The 7,941-nt window shown below is 41.7% G+C and overlaps 1 long non-coding RNA gene across 3 annotated transcripts; it reads left to right on the forward strand.

Moving 5' to 3' along the window:
- The first annotated feature begins 221 nt into the window (after positions 1-221).
- On the forward strand, positions 222-7,710 carry LOC132473528 (uncharacterized). Of its 3 annotated transcripts, none has more exons than XR_009529436.1 (5): positions 222-544; positions 629-991; positions 6,908-6,956; positions 7,042-7,178; positions 7,427-7,710. It is a non-coding gene; the product is annotated as an uncharacterized LOC132473528 (long non-coding RNA). The 3 variants fall into 3 exon arrangements; XR_009529434.1 differs by having other exon boundaries at positions 223-544; positions 7,095-7,178; XR_009529435.1 differs by lacking the exons at positions 222-544; positions 629-991 and having other exon boundaries at positions 6,700-6,956.
- Positions 7,711-7,941: the final 231 nt, after the last annotated feature.

The following is a 7,941-nucleotide window of genomic DNA, read 5'->3' on the forward strand; positions in this document are numbered from 1 at the left end:
ATAAGCGGTATAGGCTACAAAATGAGTCCAGCAATACGACTGAATGAGGTTTGTTTCAAACTACGCCATGCGTCCGTGACTTGCATTGTATGGAGCCAGTTTCCGGCCATAATTCAAACCTGAAAAAAAAAGTTTCAAATGCGCGACAGAACACTGCCAATATTCACGTGACTCAAAGCTTGCGCCTGGTCAAATCTCTGAAAAGTCAGTGCTGAAAAGTCAGTTCTGAAAAAAGACATTGCAATGGCGTAAATGTACACCTTTACATGTTTTTAAAAATAAATATTCAACCTTTCAAAACTTATTTCTCAATGTATGAACACCTGTTTGCAGAATCCCATTTACAAGGTTTCAAAACCGGGAAACAATGAAATACACTGTTAGAACAGTGCCAGATTTGAAACTCTGCAAATGCGCTGGTGATATTGTTTGAACTTTGAAAACATGTTTGTGAAAAAAAGAAAAACTTTGAAAATGTGTTGGTGAAAATGATGAAGAAGATAAAATAGAACACAAAATCATGTTTACAGATGTTTGAATTTTAGTTTGAATTTTTTTCATGTTATAATCTCTTTTTTTCAGTGTTGCTAAAGCTTTTTTTTACAAGGTGTTGAGTTTTCAAACCCAGACTTACAAGCCTTTGAAACTTTTTTTTTCAGGTTGGAATTATGGCAGGAAACTGGCTCCATAGCATTGCGCTCTCGAAATGCATTTTGGGTCCGTCCGTTCAGACCTGTCCATGGTTCAGAGTCGCACTCGCGACGCTCATCCGTCGACGGACGCATGGTGTGTGGAACAAGCGTACATAGGCCTACCTGATCGCGTTCATTTGTTCGCCTCCCTCCACCTCCCTCTCTCTCCGGTGCATATTTAAGCCACTTCTTCAGTGTCCCCGAAAAAACAATATGGGTGGTCTCTGGCAGCTGTTTTTGGAGTGCAGCTGAAAGAAAGAAAGAAACAAACCCGGTCAAGAATTACCAACATGGCGACGGTAAGCTGTAACATGGCCATGGCCACCATGGCCATTTTTTGCATAGTGCACCTTAACGCTGGTGCGCAGTGCAGTGGTTTCACTGTCCTCTCAGTCTCATTTTACTGCACTATGGGTTACCACATCGACTCCATCCCAGTTACTTCTTTGATTACAGAATGCATGCATGCAGGGTTAAATTGGTAGGCTACGGGCATGCATGCCCGTAGCCCGACATACCACGAGTAGCCAATGCTAGCGGAGTAGCGCGTTGTTACATTCTTATGTGAATGTAGGCTTTCGGTGCAAGATAGCTAGATAGTAAAAGTAAAATAACGTCAAACTAAAGTGTTCTAGTGCTGACGGATAGTCCAAGAGTGCAGTGCAGAATATTGTCAGTGTTAAAAGCATTGCTGCATCTGGACACAAAACTGAGATCGCATAGTAGCCTATAAATTTACTTTTTCTGATTTTACATGAAATAAGCATAGCTCAGAAGACTACCCATAGTGCATATTAAAAAATCGACTTGCTGTTTTAAAAGCATTTATTTTAATCAGTGGTATCTGTGTCAGATGCTTGTGTGGTGTGACTGAGTTTTGGCAAACATACCGAACAGTACATCACTGAGGACAGTGCTTTTAAAGGCTTCCTTGAAGCCTTTCCCTGCCAAGTTGAAGCGACATGCCAGGTTATTTGTTAGGCCACTCTGCAACATCCTTCTTACGGCCTCTTCTGCAGTGTGCCCTCCAATTAGACTGAATGTTAAAGGTCCCATGACATGCTATTTTATGTATTCTTTAATATAGGTATTAGTGGGCAACTAACACAGTATTCAAAGACGTTCCCTAAATTCAGCCGTGGTGCAGAGTTACAGCCACTCCGAGCCAGTCGCACATTGAGCTTCCCCCAAATGCGCTGTTTCGGTGGGCGTGTCAAGGAGGAGGGTGGGGGTGTGGCCCTGAGCAGCTTGCAGCCACCATGCGCTCTGTTTACAGTGGATGTATCGCAATGGCGAGCCGCACACAGCCTTTAGCCGTGTTCTGTAAATATTCTAGAACACACGGGAGTCCTGGAGTTCTATATCTAAATATTATCATATAGCCTACACAGATATCTATATCATATAATATATATTATCACGGCCAAAAGCTGTGTGAGCCGATATTATGAATCTCAAACGACCGCGTTGGGTTCTCCGACGTTCCTGGTTCTTCAACGTCCACATCAATGTGAATACACACACTGTAACGCAAGTGTTTCTTGTCGGTTCTTTGACGTGTCTTGTATTTCCACAACGAGACTGTCGTGGGGGTTATGTGAGCCATGGTTGAGAAGGAATTGGGGGAAAGGAACTTTGATTTGACTCGCTGAAGTACATGAACTGCGACATGCCGCCGGTTGCCGCGAGGCACCATCGCCCGGCAGCGGGCAGCCGGCAGCAGGCAGCGCGCGGTTCAGTCGACTTCAGGTTGATGTGAAAGTGGAAGAACCAGAGACGTCGCAGAACCCGACAAAGTCGTTTGTGATTCATAATATCGTCTGGAGGCGCACACAATATGTTATATGATATAGATATCTATGTATATGATATTATTTAGATATAGAGCTCCAGGACTGTAACGCAAGTGTTGTACACTTCCTTGTTATTTGGATAACCGTTCTGCTGTTGGTGTGATGGCGCATAACACGTCGGACTCTCGTATCTGGTATTTCTACAACGAGACTCGTATTGGGGGTTATCTCAGCCAAGGTTGAGAATGAATTGGGGGGAAGGAACTTTGGCTTTGACTCCCTCAAGAACATGAACCACGACATGGAGGAGAAAGGGATTGTTGGTGGCGAATGTCTCCCGCTTGAGCCCCGCTGAGGGACCACCGCCGGAGGCGGAGGTGCATAAGCGCTGCCCGGCAAAGATCCCTTTCTCCTCCTTGTCGTGGTTCATGTTCTTGAGGGAGTCAAAGCCAAAGTTCCTTCCCCCCAATTCATTCTCAACCTTGGCTGAGATAACCCCCAATACGAGTCTCGTTGTAGAAATACCAGATACGAGAGTCCGAGGCGTTATGCGCCATCACACCAACAGCAGAACGGTTATCCAAATAACAAGGAAGTGTACAACACTTGCGTAACAGTCCTGGAGCTCTATATCTAAATAATATCATATAATACATAGATATCTATATCATATAACATATTGTGTGCGCCTCCAGACGATATTATGAATCACAAACGACTTTGTCGGGTTCTGCGACGTCTCTGGTTCTTCCACTTTCACATCAACCTGAAGTCGACTGAACCGCGCGCTGCCTGCGGCCGGCTGCCCGCTGCCCGCTGCCGGGCGATGGTGCCTCGCGGCAACCGGCGGCATGTCGCAGTTCATGTACTTCAGCGAGTCAAACCAAAGTTCCTTTCCCCCAATTCCTTCTCAACCATGGCTTAGATAACCCCCACGACAGTCTCGTTGTGGAAATACAAGACACGTCAAAGAAAGAAACACTTGCGTTACAGTGTGTGTATTCTATGGAAGCATATATGTAGCAAAATTCAAATGGCAATGCAATTTGGAATTACATTATGCATTTGACAATGCATTATGCAATTTTATAATGTAATTTGTAAATACGTTATTCAAAGTGTATTTTAAAATGCAAAGTGACAATGCAATCCTCAATTAAATTTGCAAAAGTTCTAACAATACAAATAGAATAACATTTTGTCAAATTCTTTGAGTTCCTTTATACAAATTGAAAAGCTATAGCGTCCCCGTGATTGCAATCCACTTCGCCACGCTCCGTGTGTTGCGATATTCAAATGACATTTCAATCCGCAAAACGGAATCCAAAGAGGAATCCAAAAAGTCAATATGCAAAGTGGCAAACGTATCAGCCAATCAGCGTCTGGGCGGGAACTACGTCACTTGCTCGTAATTTCCTTGTTCACTTCTAGTTCGTATGTGTCAGGTCCATGGTCACCAATGGAGATTATTGATACGCTCCGAAGTTTGGCCCATGATGTGGAGAACAATCGTGTTGAAGACACAGATGCAGTAGATAGAGTGCGTGTTCTGGGAGATAGGATAGACGACTTATCCTCACGGGTACGTTTTGACGCCAGTGTGGTAAACACAAAGATTTCCAAAGTGCTACAGGCACTGGGTGCGAAACATAGGGTCGGGAGACCCACCGTCTCCACCCACTCCTCACCTACAAAGCTCTCCAGAACCTAGCCCCCAGTTACCTCTGGGACCTCCTCCAAGAATACACTCCCTCCGGTCAACCTCTGCTGGACAACTATGTATCCCCACATCACGACTCATTACGAATGGGTGCCCGGTCATTCAGCTGTTCTGTATGGCAAGCCGAATTGTCATTTATTAACTAAGTTTGACTATCCGGAAATTACATTGCAGATATCTGCAATTCAGTTTCGCCTAGTCAAAACTAACATTTCGGATATCCGCAACTACATTCCTCCTATCCGCAATTGTCATTTCAGATATCCACAAAGACATTCCTCCTAGGCGAAATTGCGTCATTTTCGCCATTCATGTCTATGGGGTTTCTCATTGCGGATATCTACAATTCAGTTGCGGATATCCACTTTGTGAATTACGGATATCTGCAACTGAATTGTAGATATCTGTAATTCCAGTTTGAGATATCTACAACTTGATTCTGACTAGTCATAATTCCAGTTCAAGATATCTTTAATTCACCTCAATTCAAGATATCTACATGTCCCTTTTCAGATATCTTAAATTAAGTTTTGACTAGGCGAAATGAAGTTGTAGATATCTCTAACTGGAGTTACGACTAGTCAAAATGACGTTGTAGATATCTCTAACTGGAGTTACGACTAGTCAAAATGACGTTGTAGATATCTATTATCAAGTTATAGATATCTTGAAAGGAATTTTGATTAGAGATATCTACAATTGTAGATATCTTTAACTTTCATTCTGCCTAGGCGAAACTGAATTATAGATATCTTGAATTCGAGTTTTGACTAGGCGAAATGACGTTTCAGATATCTGTAATGACGTTTCAGATATCTGTAATGACAAATTATAGGACCGTTTACTTTAAGCGGGAGCGGAGCAGCTCCTTGTTCAATCATCATTCACACAATTCACTGATTACATCGCTCCATATTTTCTCGTGATCTTTTCGATCACAGCCAACGCCATGACTGCTCCTTTCTTATTCCATTCGGAAATGAACCCACTTCTTCTTTGATTATGGCGGCAAGGGGAAATTACGTATTTCTGGATATCTAAAACGTAATGCCCAACACTCAAATGACGTTTGAGATATCTTTAACTTTCATTCTGCCTAGGCGAAACTGAATTACAGATATCTGCAATTGTCATTTAAGATGTGTGACGAGTTGAATGTCGTTTTCCGTGAAGTCATTGCAGATATCTGTAATTCAGTTTCGCCTAGTCAAAACTGAATTACAGATATCTCTAACTATCGTTTCGACTAGTCAAAACTACGTCACAGATATCTCTAACTGTCGTTTCGACTAGTCACAACTACATTACAGATATCTTGAATGAAGTTGTTGATATCTACAATGTAAATTCCGGATAGTCAAACTTAGTTAATAAATGTCAATTCGGCTTGCCATAGTTCTGCACCCAGGCTCTGGAACTCCCTCCCCCCACACATAAAACAGTCTGACACAATAGAAAGTGACGTAGTTCCCGCTGGTGGCTGATACGTTTGCCACTTTGCATATTGACTTTTTGGATTCCTCTTTGGATTTCCTCTTTGGATTCCGTTTTGGATTCCGTTTTGCGGATTGAAATGTCATTTGAATATCGCAACACACGGAGCGTGGCGAAGTGGATTGCAATCACGGGGACGCTATAGCTTTTCAATTTGAATAAAGGAACTCAAAGAATTTGACAAAATGTTATTGTATTTTTATTGTTATAACTTTTGCAAATGTAATTGAGGATTGCATTGTCACTTTGCATATTAAAATACACTTTGAATAACGTATTTACAAATTACATTATGAAATTGCATAATGCATTGTCAATTGCATAACGTAATTACTTATTGAATTGCAAATTGCAAATTGCATTGCCATTTGAATTTTGCTACATATATGCTTCCATAGTATTCACACACACACATGTGGCGCTCGCACGGTCGAGTCTCATTGGCGGGCCAACGTCTCTGGGCGGGCCAGGCAGAGTAAGGGGAGGAGCTGAGATTCCATGAGCACAGATTTCCAAATCAGCGCGCTTGAGCCTCCGTTTTTTCAAAGGCGAGCAGAACAGCTAGTGCTCGTTTTACACCAAACGCAAGTTTTAGCCACTGGGGGACCATAGGCAGGCTAGGGGAACTCATATTTATGTTAGAAAACCTCATAAATTGAGATTTTCATGTCATGGGACCTTTAAGATCTGACAAGACATAATAAACCAACAAACATACAAGTGAAACATTGATAATTATAACATGTATAATTACAATATCTCCCAAAAGTGATAGGCCTACACCCCTCCCATTTTTGCAAATATTTTATTGTATCTTTTCATAGGATAACCCTTGGCATGAAACTTTATTATAACTTAAACTAGTCATTATACGTATTGTAGAGAACTATAGATTTATTGTCCTCAGAATATGACTAAAAACACATCCATTAACAACTAAACAGCTGGCCACATAACTGAGTACACTTAATTATGAGCATGACCATTGCGCCCAGTGACAATACATCTATCGTAATCTACAAACTCTACACTGACTTCTTTAAGTTACATCAAAGTTTCATGTCTATGGAGTTATCCCATGAGAAGATACAATAAAACATTTGAAAAAATGGCATAGGGTTTTGTGAGATACTGTATGTACCAATTTAGGTTAGGTGAACTCCTCACTGTTTCACATAATGAGTAATGTGTTAATTTTGTTTTGAAAGATAATTCCTACAAATACTGAGTGATGTAGTGGATGGCTGGAAAGAAGAGGTATGATTTTATTAATTTACACATATACTTTGATTAGCTTTTGGGTAGTGCAGATTTGTACCTACCATCTTTTGGTTTTTCGCAGGGGGTTTCTCTCATAACAGCCTCTGCTAATTGAAACTCCTCCATTGTCCTCAGAGGCAGCTTGATGGACGAAGCGGCAGCTTCTGGTGCTACCGGCCTCACCATCTCTCTCCTAAGCGCCCTCACTTCACTCCCCAGGTTGGTAATTTCCGCTTTCATCAATTTATCTTTGGGTGGTCCATGGCCCAAATAGCCACTCACTATTGATGTCTGAAAAAAATTAAACACTTCAAAACTGAATAAGAGAGCCAAATGGTATTTCTAACATTTGTGTTGAACATGGTGTTGTTTCAAATGGTGCTTCAAAGTACCATTTGTACTGGCATTAACCAGTAAACACATACAACATATTTTTTAGCCCCTCCTACCTGGCCCTACATCTACAGATTGTCGTGCTGTTTTCCTTAGGGGGGGTGGTGCCTCGTCATCAGTGTCCACACCTTGAAGCATAGTAAGTGCCAGTTTAATTTCAGACTAAATGGGCAGTCAAACAGCCGTTTCTGAAATATTTATATTTTAATTTCTAAAATGTTTCATTGCTGTTCAGTTTAACTCTAAAGGTCTGCACCTTCAAAAAAGTGTTGCGGCGGGCCCCTAGTGGGCTGGACTCTTCCAGCTGGCTCCTGCAGGTAGCGTGAGTTTGGCCTTTGGAACAAAGCAAGGACAGTCATGGCAGGTAACACCATAAATATTAACAGAGAAAATATACATTTATGCATTTAGCAGATGCTTTGAGCTGAAGCGATTTACAACAAGAGGACTAACATTTAAGCTACAACACTATTTAAAACCTTGCTAAGAGTGCCAAAAAGTGCCAGTAGTCACCCGAATACTGTCTGAAGTTTAAGTGCAATAGAAAGATGGAAGAGAGTGCATTGAAAGTTAAAAAGTGTTAGGACAA

The sequence above is a fragment of the Gadus macrocephalus genome, chromosome 15 (genome assembly GCF_031168955.1).
Source record: "Gadus macrocephalus chromosome 15, ASM3116895v1".
NCBI lineage: Eukaryota > Metazoa > Chordata > Actinopteri > Gadiformes > Gadidae > Gadus > Gadus macrocephalus.